At 33.0% G+C, this 22,556-nt stretch overlaps 2 protein-coding genes across 2 annotated transcripts in view; one reads left to right on the top strand and one right to left on the bottom strand.

The window, feature by feature from the left end:
- Syn (synapsin) overlaps nt 1-22,556 on the bottom strand; it is a 340,086-nt gene that overhangs the window by 88,485 nt on the left and 229,045 nt on the right. The window lies entirely within an intron of this gene.
- Timp (Tissue inhibitor of metalloproteases) overlaps nt 168-22,556 on the top strand; it is a 188,395-nt gene continuing 166,006 nt past the window's right edge. Inside the window, exon 1 of the mRNA XM_072521123.1 lies at nt 168-360. The gene's annotated coding sequence lies outside the window, so the exon portion shown is untranslated. The remainder of the gene's footprint in view (nt 361-22,556) is intronic.

Consider the following 22,556-nt stretch of genomic DNA (forward strand, 5'->3'; position numbering starts at 1 on the left):
AAATCTTTTTCAAATGTAACAGCCGTAACAGTACCTTTATGTGTGCCTAATTTTTCATGCCCAATTGGGCATACATGAGTCGTCGATTCAAAGGTGAGGTGGGAATATTTATAACCGTGTGAAGATAGCGCGAAACTGTTCAGATCAGAGGTTCAGTTTTAGTTTGAATTTCGTGGAGTAGCGTACCGCGATTGGATTGGACTCGTTTTTTGTTGCATTGCATCGGTAGCTACACGTGCTGCACGCACTTTTGGAAGTGGCGGTTGGTTGTGACACTTTGCGGCTGATTAAACGTTGTGATTTTGATTTTTGCTGTTGTTTTGTTTTGTGTGTGTATTTTTGGACAGCTGATATACATAAGTAAGTAGTTATTATGCTCTATTTTTTAAATTTACAAAAATTGTTCGGATTTTTTATGAATAAAATTATTATTAATTCACGAAAACTCTTTCGGCAACACTGAATATTTTAAAGCGTAATTATGTAGTGTTATAGAGAATATTTTTTTATCTTATTCTTTTAATTGTTTTTCATTTTCAATGGTATACGTAAAATTAAAAAAAAAATTTAAAATGTTCCGATTTCGATTTTTTTTTAAATTAAGAATTGCTGCTCTTTTTAAAACTCTTCACACTTTGTACACTTTATTTATTTAAAATTCCATTTTGGATTGGGACTAATATGAGTACCGTAGCCAGGGGGTGTCCAGGGGGTCCGGCACCCTTCGAAATATCACATATTGGTGATTTTAAAATTTATTCAATACGTAAAAAATATTTAAAAAATATTTTGATTTTTCAGAAGATTATTGTGAAGGTGCAAATCGAATAATATTTTTTTCTATTCACAAAGAGTAGTCTCTTTGTGAAGAGTGTCTCTGGAAGTAATGTCTCTGAAACTATTTTAAATAATGTTCGAATCTAGATATGTATCGTCTCTTAAGAAATTTTTCAATCTGGTCGCGAAAGCTCATAAACATTTAATGCTCGTTATATTCAGTAATAGAAGAAAGCAATTTCCCTCTTGATTTGTGAAAAGATCGTAAACGTTTCATATTCCCATTTAAATAGTAATTAAGATCGTAAGCGTTATGCTTCCATTATCCACATTTCTTCAAAGCGTTTCTTACGATTTCGTTAGTACTCTTAACTGTACCAAAAATATTATCTTTTCCTTAGGAGATTTAAGAAACAATTTCGAAATTGAATTTGAAGAATTCCTTATTTCTGCTTCTAAATTACCTAAAGATGTTTGGGTACTGAGTTTTAAATTCCAAGGAATAATAAGAGACAGACTTGTAGAGATAATCATCCAACAACTTCAGCTGAAGAATATTTGTATCAACGTTTATTCCATGTTTAGACAATTTAATTTCTAGTTTAAAAGAAATATTTAACAATAATGAAGACATTTTGACTGTATTTCAAATACTCCTTCCTGGTTTTTCATCTCCTGATAAAGCTAACCAGTTAACAAAGCTACAGTGGAACCTCGATTATCCGTCAGGGCACCTGACCAAGGGTATGATGGATAATCGAAAAGACGGTTAACAGAACATTAAAAAAAATAAAACTTTATAGTATAACTCTCGAATTTTTAACTCTTAAGTTTTATTTGACAATATAAGAGGGATTTATGTTGGTACAGTCGAATCAATTTGATTTAAAATATTCCGAAACCTTTGTTTGTTTAATTGTTACTTCACATTTTGTAACGGCTGAATTTCTTAATCGACGTAAAATCATCAAAAATCTACCTTATTTGCTTCTTCTTGCCGAGAATACCACTCGATGAATTGTTGTATGTGCGACGCAGCTTCTCTAGCTTCTTTACGCTGCTCCCTTTGAATGAAGGATCCCCATTCAATTTTATGTTGAAAAACAACGCTTTTTCGGCAACAATTGGTCCAGACAAAGGAACACCTTCGCTTCTTTTTTGAATTAACCACAAATACAGAGCCGTGTCGAGTGATTCATTTGTACTCGGAACATCATAATTTTTGCTCAATGCGACACCAGAAACACCTTTCTTTAGTTCTGCAATCATTTCTATTTTTTGCTCAATTGACAAAACAACATGTTTTCTTTTTGATGTTCCAGATGTGTAAGCTTCATTTTTCAAAACTTAGATCATACGACTAAGTGACACAATCAATGTTCGAATTTGAATCAAACTGTATTATGGTGACACACACATATTGACTGTAATAAATATTGTGCTGTGTATCTTAAAGCTCGGTATCATTTATCATTACCTATTTAAATTAAAATTTAATCCAGAGCCCTGAATAAGAAAAAAACTATTTACATAAAAAAATGCGGTGGTGGCATACAAAAAAATGCGTGTACAGTGTACATTTCAACGAATTTCGTTTGGCTTATCACAATGCTAAAACAAAATGAATTGATGACTAAATTTTTACTTATGTAGTCAATATAACTTATGTATGGACCCTGATGGTTAACAGAGGTGACGGTTAATAGAGAGACGGATAATCGAGATTCTACTGTATTTCAATATTTTGATGATAGCAGAACTGAAAAGAAAGTAAATATTGTGTAAAAGAATAAGAACATTGAAAACTGATCAGAAGTTTTAAATGGCAAAAAAGTAGAAATAAGTTTAAGACTTAATATAGTCAACTAGTTGCTTCCATTAGTTTCTATTTTCAGTTTGTCCAAATATTTCTCAGAATTATTGAGTTGTTGAATGCTGAATTTGGTCAGTACATTAAGTCGGTAACAGTCCTCTTTGAACATTTCTGGAGACAATTCTAAATTATTTTCCTTTCTAAATAACTTTCTAAAGTATTTATTTTAGACAGGTTTTCGACAACCTGGTTTTAATATTTAGTTGATTAAAACAGTAGCGTTTGTGCGATGAGCAGTCCAGCACATTAAAAGCATTCTTCTCCAACAGAATTATGTCAGATGTATCGGATCTTCTGAAGCTCTTGTGATCGAAGATTTCAATTTTCAGCACCATACAGAAATATTGAAAACTAAAGTTTTTACTAGTTATTGTCATTGTTATTAGTGTAGTGTTATCGATGATTCTGAAGCTATTTTCCAGACTGTCTCACGACCAATTCACACGAAAAAGTAATACAACGCCAGTATAGAAACTTATAGAAGCGATAGAGAAAGGTTTCAAACATGATGACGGCCAACGTATGAATACGGACACGGCACCTAAAGTAGAAGATAGAAGCGAAGCTTCTGCCTTCTTCTGTAGTAAAATGCATAACAAAGCATTATGTGATGTTACGTTACCATGTTTGAGTTGTTTTTATAAGAATAAACTAATAGTTATGCTTATCCACAGGTATTCAGTGCTTTACCGCACAAATATTACTACTAAGAATTATTATGCAGCTGATTTATAAAATGCGATTATCTCGAAAACTGTTTGATTTTAAAGTTATTAACAAGTATACCTTTTTTTGTTAAAATAATGTGTCTTACCTTTTGTTGACAAAACTAGCGCTAACCTGAAATGCAAAAAAGTTAAGCGCAAATTTATGCCACCTATGTAGCATATGTGGTGCCCTCTATCAGCTACAGCAAAATGTTCATTATATTATAATTTTTCATACTTAAGAGCACCCAGTTGTAAATTTTTGTATATAAATGTTTACAAACACGAAAGATATAGTAAAAAATAAACTTTTAAATTTCTACTTACCCTGTATCTATTAATATCAACATTTTATTAAGTTGGCTTAAATCGTAATATTTTAAAGTGTAGAATCTACTGTTTCTTTTTGTACAATTACTTAAGGACCACCCTGTATAAACTAAATAAATGTTTAAAAATAATAATTGTATTTATATGAAATTATTTTAAAATGGGAAATATAAAAATTTATACAGATAATTCAATGTTGTTATTAATCGGATAACATTTATGACTTTCAAATTTTGACAATCATTACGAATCAAATCTTTTAGCGACAGATATCCTTTTAACTTTTTCATTTAATGTTAATATTGACGTGACAACGTCTTAAATTAGGTTGTGGCTCGGAGTCATTTAAGAAAAAGTGTAACGCCCACTCACGTCTGTTACAGTGAGTCGCCGAACGAGAGAGAGGCCCGCCGGACCGGCGAATGCCTTGCGTCTCTCTCCCACTCAAACATGATCGGTCCGCTGCGCGCGGCACTAGAGAATTAGGCGCGTTGAATCGCTAAAGTTGAAAATCGTTGAAAGTATCGTCAGCTGTGTCTGTAGTGAAAATGTGGAGTGCTTAGATTCGTCATTTACAACAACTACAACAATAAAGGTAAATAATTGTACACTAATATTTCATTATCGTAAGCTATGATTGATTGATTAATTGTTAGATTGACACAAAAGTTGAGAAACTGAGTTTATAGGTTATGTCATACTATTGACAAATGTTGATAGTGTTAAGTAAATTATTAGTTTAAATCACTCTGCAATCAATCGTAATTCAGTCGATTGAGAAGAAACAGCGCGTATTTCTAGTCAAACATTTAAAATAACAAATTATAACTTCTAACCTGTCAAAACAGGGCGACCAAACAAACGAACTAAACCGACCAATCACCACGCGCGGAGTTAGAATTTAACTGTGTTTAGCAAGAATTTCAAATTCCAATTTTATAAATGTTTTAATTTTCAACTTTACCATTTACATTTACAAATTTTAATTAATTTCAAATTTATTTAGATTTGAACCTTCGATCTGAATAAGTGTTTTGATTTTCAAATTGATTCTTTAAAATTAAAAATATTAAAATGTATATAATCAGAAATGAACGTCACATAACATTATCTGTACTTATTATTATTTAATATGTAGGCAAATACATGTGACCATACTTGGTAGACACAATTGGAAATAGTAATTTTTTATAACTGAAAAAAATAAATATATAAAATACTGGTAGCAAACAATAACTTCAATGATCGATATCTCCGCAACTAATTGATATATCGAAAAAAATTTCAAATAAATTTTGTAGAAAATAATAAGATCAATAATATAATATAAAATAAATCATCCAGGAGCTAGTATGCAAGACATTGGAATGTTACTATGGCAAGGACTCGGTCCGTACGTTCACAACAGCCAGTACGTGCCACCGTTAGTGCAAGTTGATTCTAGTATACCGATTCTTCTGTGTGGTGATTTTAACAAAACAAAAACGTAAAGTCAGACAACTCGTTTCTAAATTTCATGAAATGTACGTATAATCTTGATTGCGTATCAAACGTTTCTAAGTCAACTACGTTAAAAGGGACAACCATCGACTTGACTTTCGCAAGACACATTACAGCAGAAACACTTCCTTTCATTTCATATTTCTCCTATCATCGTCCTATCCTCAACAAAATCACTCAAATAGAAATTAGTTAAGTTTAAGTTTACATGTACAATGTTTTAGTAAACAAAATATATTTCTATAGTTAAAATTTGTGCAATTCTTATTTTCATTCAATTCCTTGTTCCTATTGTGCAATTTAATAATATTCATATCAATAAATATTCTACCGAGAAAAAGACGTTGTCACGTAAAATCTTCGCCCGTAAAACCGACTTTACAGGCAACCGATTTTTTTTATTAGCTATTTTTCATGCAGTGTTTCATTTAAACCTATTTACAGTAAATATATTATGTCTAGAAACGAATTGATCTTGAGTAGTAAATCGATGTAAAAAAACCGCTATTTTGTGACGCTACCGGTGACGACGTTTTATCTTGTAGCGCTAGTTCCGTGATGCTCGCCTCAGCATTTTACTGTAGGGAAAAAAGTAATACAACGGAATTATAGAAGCTTCGCTTCAATAAGATTAAAATTTATTGTAAGTGATTTCAAAATTATTGGTGTTTATGCTCACACTTAGATGGTAGAGCTAAAAGAGCATATATTGCCTATGAGCAGTGTCGACGAACGGTCGGACGCACCTGGGGCCTCACGTCAAGGGTGATCGCCTGGGTCTACACCGCTGTTATTAGGCCAATGCTAACTTACGGAGCTATTGCTTGGGTACCAAAAGTGCTACAGGCAACAGCGATTAACAAACTAAACCATACTCAGCGGATGGCTTGCATAAATATAACAGGTGCCATGAAAACAACACCAACTGCTGCAATGGAGTTGATCATTGGCATCACGCCTCTAGATATATATGTCAAAGAGGTGGCGCTAGTGACAATGATGCGACTGCGCTCAGCTGGTGCAAACCTTGATGTAGGAATGGGACAATTGAGAACTCGTTTCTGGCGAGAAGAGTTGGATGCGTTACCACTTCTACAGGCAGGCTGCGACTCAATTGAACCAAAGTTTGTCTTTAACAAACCCTACACAATTGAAACAGGACAGTATATGGAGACAAACGTGGCAAATGCCTATTGCATATACAACGATGGCTCCAAAATGAAAGAAGGCTCAGGATGCGGGATATACTCCAGATCACTGAACCTAAGAATAAAGTGGGGTATGGGCAAAAATGCCAGCGTAGTTCAGACAGAACTGACTGGTATCTTCATAGCCGCAAAAAAACCCAAAAAGGTATAGCAGGTAAAACTATAATCATCTGCACAGATAGCAGACAAGCGCTATTAACCTTGAATAGACCACGTGTTACATCAGGTTTAGTAATGGAGTGTCACAAGTCACTAACCCAAGCTTCGGATGGTAATACCATCATCCTGAGGTGGGTTAAAGGACACAATAGGAATAAAGGCAACCGCATTGCTGACCAATTAGCTAGGAAGGCGGCAGGCCTAAGACTCTTAGGACCTGGGGATCTTTTTGGTTGGTCAACTACAACAATCGCGGAAATTGTCAAATGTCACTCCCATGCGCAAACCGTAAAAAGATGGGAAGAAGGGAAAGGATGTAAACTTGCCAGGGTAACACTAAGTAACCTTGAAGAGTCAACATCTAAGAAGTACTTGGGAATGACCAGGAAAAACCTACGTTTGGCAGTTGGTTTTTTAACTGGTCATTGTCAACTAAGCAAACACCTCCATACACTGGGGCTAGCAGACACACCTCTATGTAGGAAGTGTGAACGAGAAGACGAAACTGTAGAGCATGTCCTATGTGAATGCCCAGAGTTATCGTTAATACGAGAGTATGCGTTCGGCGAGTCCTGGTCCACACCTGCCCACATAAGAGAGATGTCTCCTGGTGACTTGTCCACCTTCCTAGAATTGGCAGGATGGACAATGAGCTAAGGGTGACAGCTCCCTGGGAGGATGCACAATGGGTCAATTGTGGCCTAAGTGCTGTGAAACTTAACTCGCCCTCCCTACTCTACAGATACAGATGCTCAAGAGGAAGTTACAAATCACTTTTAGCAAATGCATTGACAAAATCACACACCTTGTGATTGTAGAAAGTAGCTTAAACGAATTGTGGTATTTCGATACGGTTCAAATCTAAATGATCAATTAAAATTGTGTTTAATTCCCATTACTTACAGCAGATAACCTACTAGAAGAATTTAAAATGTACATACAGGTATTTTAGTTCCTTTATTATTGATTTCATTAAAGTAGAATATTTTTAAAACAGACCGTGGGCATTACTGTAAACACGCATTTATTTATTTTTGTCCAGAAACTTCCACAGAACTACTATTTTTCCATTAAAATTTTTAGCATTCCAGACATCCATTTGAGTTTTATAAAATTAACTTTATAATAACAGGTGTTTTTCACGCTGAATGATTTATTGGTTTATGATGTCATAGTGCATTAGTGAAAAAATGCAGAGCTTGTGCCACTGAGAGAGTATAATTTATATGTTCCTAGGGAGCATTTGACAAACAAGAAATTTAATACTGGTATGATAATTAATTTGTGAATTAATTGTTTTTGGTTAGATTCCTTTGCATTATATCGAATGTATAGGGTGGTGAATGGTCAGACGTGCTTTAGTAAACGCATCAGAAAATTATAAAATGTTCTATTCCTGTTTTCTTAATTATTCTACATAAAAAGCATTGAAAACTATTTGTAAATCTTTGATATTTACTAATTAATTTTGTGCTATTTTGGTCAATCTAGTTTCTATACCAGTGGCGGCCCAAGATCATAATTTTATGTGGGGGAGATACATGTTGTGGGCTTTTCTGTGACATCGTACTTCTTAAATGATTTTTAATGAGTTTTAATTTTGAGAAGCTTCTTTCAGCGGAGGCTGTACTAACTGGTATTTTTAATAATATTCTAATGACGACGATGTAAGTAAATGTTTGTATATATTTCTTTTAAGTTAATATATGTAATGTATTGAAGACATTTTTCAAATCCAATTTTCCGATATTCTTTGATCCAGTCACAAAATGTCTGTAAATGTTTAAGGGCAATGCTCAAATTGACTTGTACATATTGCCGTAGTTTGTATATTGCCAAATTTTAAACTAAACAATTCGTTTAATACTGAATCACAATCACTGAGAATATCTGATTGATCCGTTTGATTTTTCAAACTTTCTATGCATCCTACATTATTGATATAGTATGGACTTAACTATCTCGATTCTGTTGGCCCATTATGTGTCCGACAAAGACTTCATGGGAAGTTTTTATTTCTCGTTGACAAATTCCCAGCGTATGCTGGAACCTGAAAACTGTTTTTCTTAACATCATAAACAATAAATCAATAATTAAATACTAGGCTACGTATCTATTACGTTATAAGTAGGTCTAGTTACAAAACATCGTTTTGGAACAGTGAACCACAGTTTTAATTTCTTAAATAGAATGTAACACAACAAAAAAATATATTATCACTTATGCACGATGCACGACAAGTCATCCTAAGTAGGTATCTATACTCTTTGCTTTGACGGCCAACAGCATGAAAACAAAATCGTCAAAAAGTTGCAGTGTACGGAAGTAGGCTGTTGTTTGACAAACCCACTATACAGGAATACCCTATTTTGTTTTGGGCGGTGAAGTGCACCGAAAATTCTTCTCTAGCGATAGGAACGCAATTTTAGGGAAGCGGTGACGTGCATTTTAGCGGGGAATTCTCGCGAGCGATAGCGACGTTTCTCTCGAATTTTTCGGAACGTTCATGGCTTGATGGCTTCTTCTTCTTCTTAGAGTGCCATATCCCTACGGAACGTCGGCGACTACCATGCTTATAATATTTTTATACAGATCTCGGTCTTGCGCTATGTGTAGCAATTGGTCCGCTGTCAAATCTGTCCACTGCCGCAAATTCCTCAACCAAGAGAGTTTCTTCCGTCCTATCCATTTCTTTCCTTCGATTTTACCGTTGAGAATTAGCCGAAGGAACTCATATCTTGGTCCTCTGATTATATGTCCAAGATATTCTAGTTTACGCATCTTAATAATATTTAATAGAGTTCGTTGATGTTCCATTCTTCGAAGAACTTCTTCGTTTCTGGTTCTGCTAGTCCATGGAATTTGGCTTTTGATGGCTTAGGTTTAAGTAATACATAAATCTCCATGGTGCGAGGCCCCTTGGACCGCGAGGCCGTGGGCTGTGGCCCACGTCGCCCACGCCATACGTCGCTTCTGTATACAACCAATCACATGTGAGCATTTCCAATATTAATTCATTAACAAAATAAAGCTGCATCAGTTGAAACAAAGGTCTAAATGTTAATTTTTGAAATTTTATAGCCGCTTAGAGATGAGTATTTAGAAATGGACAATTTTAAAACAAAATAACTGAATATACACGTTATGCATACTTCTTTTTTCTTTTTTTAATTAAATTAGGTTGTTACAAGTATTTATTTTAGGTTATTGTAATGTTTATTTTAATTTCTTTAAATTTAACACTAACACTAAAACACGATGAATTTATAACGTTTATTTATTTATTTTTATTTATTTATTTAACCGTACAAATATATTTATTACATTGACTCCTTAAATTCTAATTGCCTTTATAAATAGTTCGCCTCTTTCTTCTAAGTGTTTCTAGAATTCAGTGGAACTCTCGCTACGTCAGGACTGCTGTAAATGCCTTCTGCGAATTGCCTAGTAAATTCGATCAGGGGCGTAGCAAGGCAGGCGTAACATTATCCTCTCCTTAAGAAATGGTTCCTTCTCGAACTTTATCCGTACTGTAACTGAGTGCTAGTATCGGCAGCGTGACCATTTTTTACAACTCCCAATTATATAAAAGTGGCAAGAGGCAAGGGCAATTGGACTAATGTTTCCCATACATATTGGTAGGCGGTTGGTCATGGGCGTCATGGAGTTTCAAAGCTTTTCCGGGAGCTGGCATTGAAGTGGTGCAACTTGACCAAAATTCAACTTGTGTCCAACGATGTGTTACGACAAAAAAATTAACATAAATTCAGAAATGGTAGTGAACCCTACTTCTTCTACAGCCCAAAATGCATCTATCTATGGAATCAGTCAAAAGACAATACACCGAGTGTTGGCTGAAAACAAATTTTATCCATACAATTTAAACATTGTGCAGTAACTTTCAGATGATGACACCGACTAGAATTCTATGAAAATATATCCACTAAAATTTCCCAACAGTCCGATTACATAAAAACAATTTGTTTTAGTAACGAAAGTACTTTTTCTCTCAATGGAAATGTTAACACACACAATGTGAGGTATTGAAGTGACACAAATCCTCACGCCTTTCGTGAAACACATACTCAATTTCGAAAAAAACAAAAATAAATGTTTGGGCAAGTATTTTGGGAAACCACATAGTTGAGCCTGTTTTTCTCAAGATTATTTAACCGGTGAAGTGTGTCTAGAGATATTACAAAATGTAATTTAACCGTTAATACTTGAAGTTCTGAAGGATAATCTAGATGAATTCGGCAACTTGGAAATAACGTTTCAACAAGATTATGCTCCTGCACACCATTATGGTGCAGTAAGACGTTACCTAGATGAGGAATATCGTAGTAGATGGATTGGACGACGAGGTACGATAGAATAGGAAAGAAGGACGGTCACCGGACCTCACGCCATTAGATTTTTTTCGGTGGAGATACTTGAAATCTAAAGTTTACGCTACAGCACCCGACAATATTGACATTTTGAAATAACGAATTGTTGAAGAATGTACGCAATTTCCGCCGACACATTTAAATGAGTACGGCAGTTTAGAGTTTAGAAATAGGATGCATTACTGTCAGGAAGTAGATGGAGCACCTTTTGAACACTTATTATAAGAACTGGTTGTTAAATATTTATTAATTAAATGAGAAGCTACAATTTTAGTATTTATTTAATTTATTTATTAAAATTAGCTGAAACTCAAACAAAACTATTATGACTGAATAGATATTTTCAATACCTTTCAAACAAGGTATCACTTACCATAAGGTCCCATTTAAAATTATCTGTCACAGTGGCGCTGTAACGTCATCTGTCACTATTACGTCAAATGTTATAAGTAGTTGAGAAGCCTGCGTCTATCACCTCCCTCCAAATTTCACTATTATAACAAAAACCATTTAAAAGATACGAGGGGGAGAACGGACTTTTTACTAGCACTGTACACTGTATTCTACTCTACACAGATGTTACAATTTGTTGATTAATAAATTAAATCCTTAAACGATACCTCCACAAACGGCGTGTTTCAATACCGTTTGATGATTAATAGATTAAATCCTTAAACGATGTCTTTACAAACCTCATGCTTCAGTCCCGATATTGATTAATAGTAATAATTTAAGCTACTAGTGTGTAAATTATCTCACCTTTATTAAATCGTGTCAAGTTCAGCGGAGTAAGAGGACAGGACAATGAATCAAACCGCAATTTATCTAACCATTAGGTGATTAATAATTCTCAGAATGTGACTTATATTCGGCAGATTAGGAGAAAATTGAAATTGAATAATAAATTTTGCAAATAAAACTTACTTGTAGGTAAAAGAAATATTTGGGAAGGTATACTTCAAACGGGGCATCCAGAATACATGAAACAATTAAGACAAGACAACTCAAACTGCTACAGCAAATATAGGTATAGTTGACATTATATATATATAACAATAAAAACATTTAAAACTTTTGTTTTCAAAACACAAAATTTTATTATAAATTCTTATCACTACAGCGTTATCGACAAAGCGCCTTTCTTAAGTGATCTATTTTTGGTAAACCGTATTCATTTTACATATTCCCAATTGTCAATAGAAGCACGTGAAAGCCAAACAGGGTCGTACTGATGTGTATCATATGATTTTTAAAAATATTTACTTTTGAAACTATTAGTGTAAGAATTTCTTGAAATTTAATCATTAAATCACAATTAAACTAAACTCTAAAAAATAACACGACCAGTAAATAACTTAACAATAATTATAACATAAATATAACACAATATATTAACTTAAAAATCAACACGATACAATTTGAATTTAAACATGCTGGCAGGTTTAGATCTGTAACATGAGAATCTGTCTGGGTTAAGGCAATAAATTATATTTAATAGCCTCTTGACGAATGAGACGGCGAATATCAACAGGTGCGTTTGTTGAGAGATGGGAATTTGCTAAACGAATGAACTTTATGTGTTTACACTTTATAGTTTTTACCTGAATAGGTTGAGGAGGAGAGATTTTGGATGTGAAGAATTTGAAATTCGTCATTAAAAGAATAATTATGGTCTAGGTGAAGTGCGTACGAAGAATCTGTTTTTGTATTATTGAAACGTCCAAATTCGATGTGTGTGCACCTAGCAAAGGTCAATGAACAAACTATAACGCTAGGCGCACACACATCGAATTTGGACGGTCGATAAAAGTTCGATCGAACAAATTCCTTTGGTGGCGCGAAGAAACAATGTAAACGTGCACATACATCGATCGACAAACGGCACGGCATCGATGTCGTGTGACGATTGATGAATGTCACTGTATGGACGGCTGCCGTCTCTGTGTCCTGTGTTGCTACGTAGTTCTGTGTTGTTCATTGTGATTTTGTGTACTCCACCTAACAAACCTTTGTGGATTAACAAACGGCATCGAATAAATGTCGTGTAGTGTGCGTGTCATCCATAAAAGTTCGATCGAACTTTTATCGACCGTTCAAATTCGATGTGTGTGCGCCAAGCCTTTCTACTCTATAATAATTAAGTACCTAGTTCAAGAATTAGTTCCTTGGCACCTGAATTGTTATGACTACTTCAAACACTCTTTAAGTAAATATTATTCATTTATTAAATAACTTAAATAGTGTAAGAAATTGATTATGTTTTGATACTAAATGGTTTGTAAGTTCTCCTTTCTAACCACTCTTGGGTATGAAAATATAACGACAAGGTTTTATGAAATGTTCCAAAAAGGGCTACGAACTCAGTGGTCCCAGATAAAGACAAAAGGTGTCTAAAGAAACCTCATAACAAAATAGATGATGAGCTTATTAAAAGTCAAATTTATGTTTTCTAACCTACTATATCACATTATAGAAGAGAACATGCCCCTAACAGGTTGTATCTAGCAAGTGATTTATCATTTGTTTCAATGCATAATGATTTTATACTTAAGTATGGTGATAATGTCCGTAAAAGTAGCGAGTCGTTGTAAAGAGAATAAATGTTTCTATAATTAAGTTGGGGCATGATAATGTTGCTACGTTTAGACATGTTCAAAGTTTTGTTCATATTAACTTAAGAAAAAAGCCGTGTAAAACCTTTGCTGCCTTGTGGCATGAGGGCATGTTTGGAAGAAGCAAAGATGAGCTCAACAGGACTTTTAATCAATTTTTGATGTCAAAAACAAATACTACTAAACGTCTTATTATCTGGCTTGATAACTGCACTGCGCAGAATAAAAATTGGTCTTTGTTTTTACTTTTTTTTTACATAATAAACTCAGAAGAAAATGTAACTTAGAAAATCGTAGAAACAAACTCTACGATTTTCAAGATCTTGTCCTCGCTGTGAAAACGTGTCATCAAAAACTGAAACATATGAAACGGAAATGAGGAACTTTTATTTATGCAAGATCATTCCTTAACCTACAAGTTAGCAACACAAAACCCATACCATATCTACATGATATGGTAGAAGTGTTATTTACTAGAGGTAAAAAGACAATGAAATATAAAAATAATTTTGATGACAATGAATTTATTGAGCTAGATTTGAGTGCAAAAATAAAAAATCTAACATGTTGCCTTGACCAAAAATGCAAACAAAATTTTGTGGCATTTCTGTAATTTCTGTAAAGAAGAATGTCATTAAAAATCTAGGAGGACTTTAGGGTTTAAGTTTTGTGTTTAAATAATAGTTGGATAGTTGTGTTGCATTTGATAAATGATATTTCACATTGTTAGTTATTTTTAGTTAGTTAATTAGTTATTAGTCTAAGTTATATTTCAATTGGAAGAGGAATAAATTTATTATTTCATCGTGCATCCAAATAAACGTGTTTAATATATTTTAAACCTTAAGGGTTATTATTACCGTGTTGTTTTACTCAACGAAAAGGCAAGAAATAATATTGTTGATAAATTATTTGGCATTAATTTAAAAAACCACAATTATAAAAAGTTTTAGATTCATTTTTAATTTGTAGATGTATTTTTTAAGAAAACATTTAAGAAAGTCTTACATTTTTAAGATAAGTCTTTTACTTTTAAGGCTGATCTAAGGCTGATCCTTAGCCAAATAGACGTATCTTATAAAAATAAATAACTACAAATAATTTTCAAATTATTACAATATAATTATAAAATATACACATGAACTTGATTATAACCGATAACCGATAGGAGAGCAGTATAGTCGTGTCAATATGGGTAGGTTTAAGAAATACAGAAAACTCATATTTGTTTTTATGTCTATTTTTAAATCTAGGTTTTAAATCTAGGTTTAAAGTTATGGATTGATTTTGTTTTGTTTCTATTGTAAATTCAACATGACTATGGAGTGAATGAATATACGATAAAAATTGGTCAAGTTGCCTGTTAGTTCCTGTAAATCATACCAGTACATCGTCTACGTATCTCCACAAATATAAAAACTGTTAAAATACGGAAAGTTTTGACCTTTGATGTATTTAATGTCACCTATAGTTGACATTATTTAAACGAATAACATGGAAAAGAAATATACTAGAGAAATGTGGTAAAAAGTCGTTATTCAACATGTTAGACATATTATATAGACGAAAAAATTAATTGTTGTTCGGCTATATACCGGTTTGAAAACAAATTCATTTCTACATCAATTACCAAGTCCTTTATTAAAGTCCTATAGCAAGCATCCCTACTAATTGACCAAAGTAAGCTTTTTTTTCATTCTCACCCTATTTGACTTGAAAATATAGGTATATACACAAAATAAGCTAGTAATTAAAAGTAAAAAGTTTACTTAAATTATGCTATCAATTGTTCTTACAACTTCTACTACGATATCTTTCATTTCTCTATCGGCAGTTATAAACCATTTCTTCCGTGTTCCTTTTTGTACATACCACAATGTATATACTTCCTTGGATAAGGATAAGGATATTATGGTTTAGTAATCTTGGGTATTTTGATTATTTCTTTATTGAATCATTTTACTTCATTATTTATTTTAGAACAACTCAATATCACATTCATGCTCCGAATGTACAATTTGGAGCATCAGTTATTTCTATTTGCACTGTATTGATTTTTGTGGAGCTGAATTTGGATATAAAATTTAAAGCTCAAATTTTTCGGCGAGTTTTTAGTGGATTTTCTACTGCTGCAAAAAAATAATCATTTTGTTGACCTTTTTAAATCACTAGACATAGTTTTAAACATTTATTAACTACACGATTTATTTTTTATAATGACTTTTTGATGCCTTGTCATAGAAAAAGCAACCATAATCCAGTACTGACTGCAAGATGTCATTTTTTTCATGAGGATGCAAACTGTTTTTTTCTTAGAAATATCTTGGACATTTTCATTACATCTTTAACTAAGGTTCTTAAAAGCTATGTTTAATTTTTTGCATTCTTCCTCAATACATTGGCATGGTAAATATATATAATATATATATATATATATATATATATATATATATATATATATATATATATATATATATATATATAGCAAAAAATATATACCATATACGTTAGATACCTTTTTGGACAAGCTACAGTAAACGCATATTTTATGGAAGATAAAACTTTTGGAAACAGATATATGTGAATACGATGGCAGTTTTGATAATATTAACCACCATAAAAGTTTTACTTGAAACCATCTTCAAACAAAAAATTATCCTGCCGAATGTTGTTTCTCTGCTCCATTTAAGCAGTGGCACCAATACACAAGTTTTGTGAATGTGGAATGGTAGACGTTAGTTGCGGTTTTTCCTACTGTCATTCCTTTTGTTATTATTCCTTAACCGTTGCCTATTGTGTTTTTCTTATAAAAAACGTCGCGTCGCTATGACGAACATGTTTATTTCTATTAGTACAGATATTGCTTTCAATTAAGAAACAAAATAGTAACTAAAATAAAATCTCTGTTATAAATCTACAGATCCCAGAATAAGGTGGATTCAGGAAAATGCGGTCAACATTAGATAACTTATTATCATTGGAATATGAAATTCACGAAGCGTTTATGTGCCATCAAGAATGTTTAGCAATATTCTTTGATGTACAAAAGGTTTTGATACAATATGACGCTTTGACCTATATATTAATAGGTGTAAGTGTTGTTCATAAATAAAATTTCTTAATAGCATAGGTGTATAATTTCAACTAACGCATTTAAAAAATAGCTTACAGGGAAATTATATCTTATTCGTAAGGCGAAGGGCATCGGAAAAGGAGCGGCCCACCGATCTTTGCCCCTCTACCTCCTTTTCATATCTCCTAGTTCCGGCCCTGCCTTTTTATCTTTCAATTTTTACTGGACGAAATAATCTGTAAAGATGCATTAACTGTATATTTTTGGAGGGCGAAGGGTAAACATTCACTGCTTTTCTTCATAGACCTTTATGGAAGAAAATTCTTGCGAAACTTATTGGCATATCAGTTATAACGATATAAAATATTATGAGCAAATATATCAATGCCTATAAAGTTGGAAAGTATATTTCTAAAACGGTTTTAAAACGCAAAATATATATTTTTTATAGCTTACAGTATCGAATAGCCATTAGGTAATAATATAAATATTATGTTAAATCAATGTTTGTGAATCATTTGATAACATTTTATATGTATACCGCCCACTACATCAATCTGTAATTACATCACCAATGCATCAGGCGAATTATGTCAAGTTCAACACATGAGATTAAATAATCCAACGAAAATAGAAAAAAAAATAAATCTTTTAAATGTGCCGAACTCTGTTAGAAATTAACCGAAAGGATAAATAATTGTATCAGTTACAATATCCAATAGTCCATATTGTGAACTTCATTGTATCAGAGACTAGCTTCACTTCTTCTTCTTCTTCTTGTGCCACTCCTATCGGAGATTGGAAATCATCAAGGCTATCCTGACCTTGTTTACAGCTGACCTAAAGAGTTCATTAGTGGTAGGGCCAAACCACTCTCCCAAATTACGCAGCCATGACATTTTTCTACGGCCTGGATTCCGTTTTTCTTCTATTTTTCCTTGCATTATATTTTAAAGTAATGCGTATTTATGTCCTCTCATCACGTGATTCAAATATTCGAGTTTTCTTCGTTTGATCGTTGACAAAATTTCTGGGTATTTTCCCATCCTTCGCATTACTTCAAAATTTGTAACTCTGTCAACCCAACTTATCTTCAGCATTCGACGGTAGCACCACATCTCGAAACTTTCATTATTTTTTATATTGTTCTGCTTAAGAGTCCAGGCCTCTATACCGTATAATAGCGTGTTAAATACATAGTCCCTTAGAATTCTTAATCGGAGAGGGATGCTTATATCTCTGTTTGCAGAAGAATTTCCTTATCTTTATGAAAGTGGCCCTGGCAATTTCGATACGTATTTTTATTTCATTGTTTTGGCCTCCAGTTTCCTTTATTGAAGTACCCATGTATTTATAACTTGATACTTTTTCAATTTGAATGCCGTTTATACTAATATGTGTTGGTTGTGTCATGTTCTTACTGAAGACCATATACTTAGTTTTTTTGATATTGATACTTATGTCATAATTGTTGCAGGCAATATTTATATTTGTAAGTAATCGTTGTAATTCTTGTACTGTTCTTGCAACTAGTACAGTGTCGTCTGCGTATCGAATATTATTTACAACTTCTCCATTGATTACGATTCCTGGCTTGCAAAAGGGTTTCCTGGTAGATGCTTTCACTATAAACATTAAATAGCAGCGTTGACAAAATGCATCCCTGTCATACTCCTCTACGTATTTCTATTGCTTGTGATATCTCATTTTCTATTTTGATGTTAGCTTTCTGATTCCAATATAGATTGAGAATTATTCGTAGATCTTTATTATCTATGTCCTTTCTTTCAAGAATGTCTTTTAGCTTATCATGGCGTACTCTGTCAAACGCTTTTTCAAAATCAATAAAACATGCATATACTTCCTGATTAACGTCTAGGCATCTTTGTGTAAGAACATTCAAACCGAAGAGAGCTTCTCGAGTACCTAATCCCTTTCTGAACCCCATCTGTGTATCACTAATATCTGAATCCAACTTTTGATAAACTAGGTTGTGGATGACTTTTAGAAATATCTTTAGTAGATGACTCATTAAAGATATTGTTCGATGCTCTGAATATTCTTTTGCATTGGATTTCTTTGGCAGTGTAACGAATGTCGACAACAGCCACTCTTGAGGTATAATCCCAGTTTTGTATATTGTGTTAAATAAGTGCAATATTATACCTATTGAGTCATCATTCAAGAGCTTTAGCAATTCAGTAGGAACCTCATCAGGTCCATTTGCCTTTCCAGTTTTGGAATTTCTAAGTGCCGCTTCTAGTTCACATTTTAGGATTTCAGGTCCCGTTTCACCATTTACCTGAACAATGTTATTTCTGTTGTCCTCTTATGTATTCACTCCATCTATTAATTTTTTCTGTTAAATCTATAATAATCTTTCCGTCTTTGTTCTTAAGCAAACTTATTTGATGTCTTCTTTGAGTTCCTGTAATTTCTTTTACTTTTTTATGTACATTGAATGTGTCATATTTTCTTTCATAGTTTTCCATTTCTACACATTGTTCTTCAATCCATAATTCTTTGGCCTTCTTTATTCTTTGCTTTATGTTCTTATCAACCTCTCTGTATTTTTGTGCATTATTCTTCATTTTACGTCATTCATCCATTAGTTCTAGTATGTCTGGTGTCATCCATACCTTGTGTTTCTTTGCAGATCTGGTTAGGTGTTTCTTTCCCGTAGTTCTTATTGTAGTGTTTATATACTTAAGTTTTTCATCTATGTTGTCCTGTTCTGCGGATTTGACTTTTTGCTATTTTGAGGCTGGTGTTTATTTCTTCTTGCACTGTTTGTCGTATGTGTTCACTTTTTAGCTGGTTTAAGTCTAACGCTGGGATAATGGTTTTTCTTATTTTCTTAGGTCTAGCTTCTATCACAGATACTACTGGATTATGATCCGAACCGATATCAGCTCCAGGATAAGTTTTAGTAGATTTCACGGCATTACGGTATCTTTTGTCACCATTATGTAATCTATTTGGTTTCTGATTACTTTTTCTTGAGTGTGTTGAGGTGACGTCCACGTATACAGTCGCCTTGGGGGTAATTTAAAAAATGTATTAGTTATTATTAAATCTTCACTTTGACAAAACTGAACTAAACGGTCAGCCCTTTCATTTCTATTACCTAAGCCATATTCACCGACATTTTCTCTAACTTTACCCTGACCTACCTTGGCGTTCAGATCGCCCATTACTATGTTAACGTGTTGTCTCTTTGTTGTTCTCTGTTGTTCTCTAGCTTCACTAAAAGTATACAAAAAAATATTAAATGTGTGACTTAGCTACTTTTTCTTCATCCCAGTGGCGGACTAAGCCTAAAGCGGGCCCTAGGCAACATTGTAATTCTGAGCCTATTTTTCAGTAATGACACATACTTTGCGTTTGGTAGTTTGGTTTCAAAGCATATAGTATGTAGTTTTATTTAATTATCGGATTCCAGAAAAAAAAATAATATACATTATTTTATACAAAAATTAAATATATTTTATTAAAACAAATACTTAAACAAATATACCTAGATTGATTAATTATATTGCCGTTTTTCTCATATTTAATTCTGAAAACTCAGTTATTAGTTTGTCATAATTAATAGTTATTTAAATAACAAATTTTCAATTTCCACGAAATTTCGGTAGCGCGTTTTCAATTAAATTTATTAAATGATTTGCGCATGGTATGAAATGGACAGAAAAAAAAATGTTGTTTTATTCTGGATTGAAGTCCCTTATATTTGCCTGATATATTAAACGCATTATCATAACGCTGCCATGGACAGTTAGTGATGGGTTAATGTGGTCACTGGAGTTTTCATACTCTGTCAATTTTTTATGTACATTTTTCCAATGATTCGGCCTTTTTGTCATCAGCGTTGTTTAATTGGAAAATAATTTACAGACGTAATAGTACAATAACTTATGGGTTTATCGGCTAACCAATCTCTTTCCACTTTTCCTCCGCTATTAATTGTTCTGCAGAAGAAGGCAATAGTTATTTTTCTTGTAATTCTTGTAATCTTCGCATAGTGTCTTTAAAGAATTCTGGTCATAATGCAATATCGTTTACAAAACTATTAGTTTCATTATTACTTTGAGATGATTTTAACTTTATATTTTCTCCTTTTGTTTCATTGTCACAATCGGAATTGCGTGGTTTTTCCTGCTGGTGTTTTTGCAGAATAGTTTCGTACACAAGTGATGTTTCTGGAATTTGAGCAGGTTTATTCCGTAAAAATAATAACGATTGTTGTAATTGTCCTCCATCTCCAGTTCAAAAATTTGTCTTTTTCAACAAATCTTTGATTTGTTTTGCACCTTTATCTCCATCTGATTTTCGTTTTTTTTTCTTTTCTATTAAAATGTTTATTATAACTCATTTTAAAGATCACATATTAAAAAGAAAGAAGAAAATTATCTGTAATTTAATTTATTTTCACTCAATGTCATAATTACAAACCAAATCACAATTTGTGGTATTTTATCCTATATATTATTTTAATTCTTCTTCTTCTTCTTCTAATGGCGCTACAACCCTTTGTGACAATGTTCTTCCATTCTGCCCTGTCAGATACTTTCCTTCGCCACTGCTTGATGTTCATGGTTTTAAGATCCCTCTCTACGTCGTCTATCCATCTTTTACGGGGCCTTCCTCTTGTTCTGTTTCCTTGTGGCTTCCATCTCTGGACTACTTTTACGTTTCACATCCATATGTGACCACTGGTCTAATTACTGTTTTGTAGATTCTAAATATTATTTTAATTAAACAACAAAATTCTTTTATAAAAAAGTTGACATTTTTATTTTATGAATTCCAGAAAGTATTAACTATAAATCCAAAACAATCTATATGCAATCAAGTCTAGGTAATTCAGTCTTAATTTTACAATTTTCAATCAAACCTCAGATAAGGAGCAATACGTAATATTCAAGAGACACCTATAATATGTAGCATGTAGCTACTTTTGACTTTTTAAACACGGGCATAATAAAAGCTGGATAGCCGTGAGGCTGGATCTCCCATCCAACCTTATCGACCTTATCAATCAACGATTCGGTATAATTTGGACACGTTTCAGCAATAATTAGGATTACGTTTTTCTGTTAAATAAAAACAAAAAATAATTATAAAAATTAAAAAATTTAAAATCTAACTTTCGGGCTCCAAAAATTACGGGCCCGAGGCACACGTGCCTAGGTTGCCTAAGCCTTAGTCCGCCCCTGCTTCATCCAGTGTCTATCCTTTATCGACAGTGGTTCAAATGATCATTTTCAGATCCGCAAGTATTAACAAAATGAAAGTTGTCATCCGGAGTAACTGCCTAAAATTCTAGCACGTGAGCATTTCATATTATACTCGACTTGGAAATAGATGATAGCACAGTTTTTATGGAAGAAGATTACAACGGTCTTTATACAGCTGTGGTAAAAGCACAACAATTATAAATATTGATATCATTTTGTCTCCGGTTTATTTATTAATTTTACCAATATGCCCCGCCGCCGGGCGTATACACCCGCCATGCACTCGACAAAATTTTAGGTCTATATTTGCCAGCGGTCGTATTTAGAATGGTTTTAGATACAGTAAATGACCGCTGTAACATACAAGACATATAAATAGGGGTTATATAATTGCTAGAGAAATATTGAAGAAAACTGCAATTTTTTTTGTTTAATAAAAAATTAAAGTACCTTTATTACACATAACAAGAAAAAGGCTACAGAATACTATAAACAAATAAATATAACTACTTTGAATCCATATTATAACAATCTAAACAAAAATGAGGCTTGCCCTCGAAGATATCGCAATAGGTCACAACTTTTTTTACATGATTTTTGGATATCTCTCCACTAATTTGCATAACAGCCCTTACAATATTTTCTGGCTTTGTTAAAAAGCCCGTCTGTCTTAAGCAACTTATGAATTT

The sequence above is a fragment of the Diabrotica undecimpunctata genome, chromosome 2 (genome assembly GCF_040954645.1).
Source record: "Diabrotica undecimpunctata isolate CICGRU chromosome 2, icDiaUnde3, whole genome shotgun sequence".
NCBI lineage: Eukaryota > Metazoa > Arthropoda > Insecta > Coleoptera > Chrysomelidae > Diabrotica > Diabrotica undecimpunctata.